Here is a 1,023-nt window from a genome sequence, read left to right as displayed (position 1 = left end):
AATGTCATAAAACAACATGTGTACTACTGTTTCATGAGAAACTATTTGTTCTGTAAGCCTTCACCTGAAGTACAATAAAAAAAAAAAAAAATCAGGGATATAACAAATGCAGAGATTCAGTTGGTAGTCTGGATTAAAACAAGTGACCACCTCTCTCCTTCTGCTCCAAATCTCTTGAAATATTTAAAAAGAACTGAAGAATCACAACAGGGAGGGAATACAAGAAAGGGTGACACCAGAATATCAACGGTTTTGAGAACCTCCAAAGTTCCTCAAAGCGGCCCCAAGGCACGTTGTATCCGCATCACCTGGAAGCTTGTTAGAAATGCAGATGCTCAGGCCTCATCCCAGCCCTCCTGAATCATTAGCTTGGGTGGTAGGGGGATGAGGGAGTTGAGGCCCTGCAATCTGGGTTTTAACAAGCCCTGTAGTTGATTTTGGAAACCCTGGTGGTGCAGTGGTTATGAGCTACAGCTGCTAACCAATAGGTCAGCAGTTCGAATCCACCAGGTTCTACTTGGAAACCCTATGGAGCAGTTCTACTCTGTCCCACAGGGTTTCTATGAGTCGGAATCGACCCGAAGGCAACAGGTTTTTTTTTTTTTTGGTAGTTGATTCTGATGCACACAATCAAGTTTGAGAACCACTGTAGAGCTCATCAGATTAACAGGAAACAAGACGAAAACCTTGGCCTAAACTAGCCCTAAAGAAAACTACCAGAAAGTTAAAAGCAATTCCACGGACAGAGTGATAGAAAGCTGGAGGCCTACACTGGGTTAGTCAAGTCCTAACCTCCCCACTTCCAAAACTGAGTGGGAGTGGGAGATAGTTCTGTCTGGGAGAGAAGAACTCCATCCTCAGAATGATGCCCTTTTTTTTGTTTGTTTTATTGTACTTTATTTATTTGTTTTTAATTGTACTTTAGATGGTTTACGGAATAGTTTCTCATTAAACAGTACACATATTGTTTTATGACAATGGTTAACAACCCCACGACATGTCAACACTGTCCCTTCTCCACCT

The sequence above is a fragment of the Trichechus manatus genome, unplaced genomic scaffold (genome assembly GCF_000243295.1).
Source record: "Trichechus manatus latirostris isolate Lorelei unplaced genomic scaffold, TriManLat1.0 scaffold00044, whole genome shotgun sequence".
Lineage (NCBI taxonomy): Eukaryota > Metazoa > Chordata > Mammalia > Sirenia > Trichechidae > Trichechus > Trichechus manatus.
Note: the sequence above shows the minus strand (reverse complement) of the source record.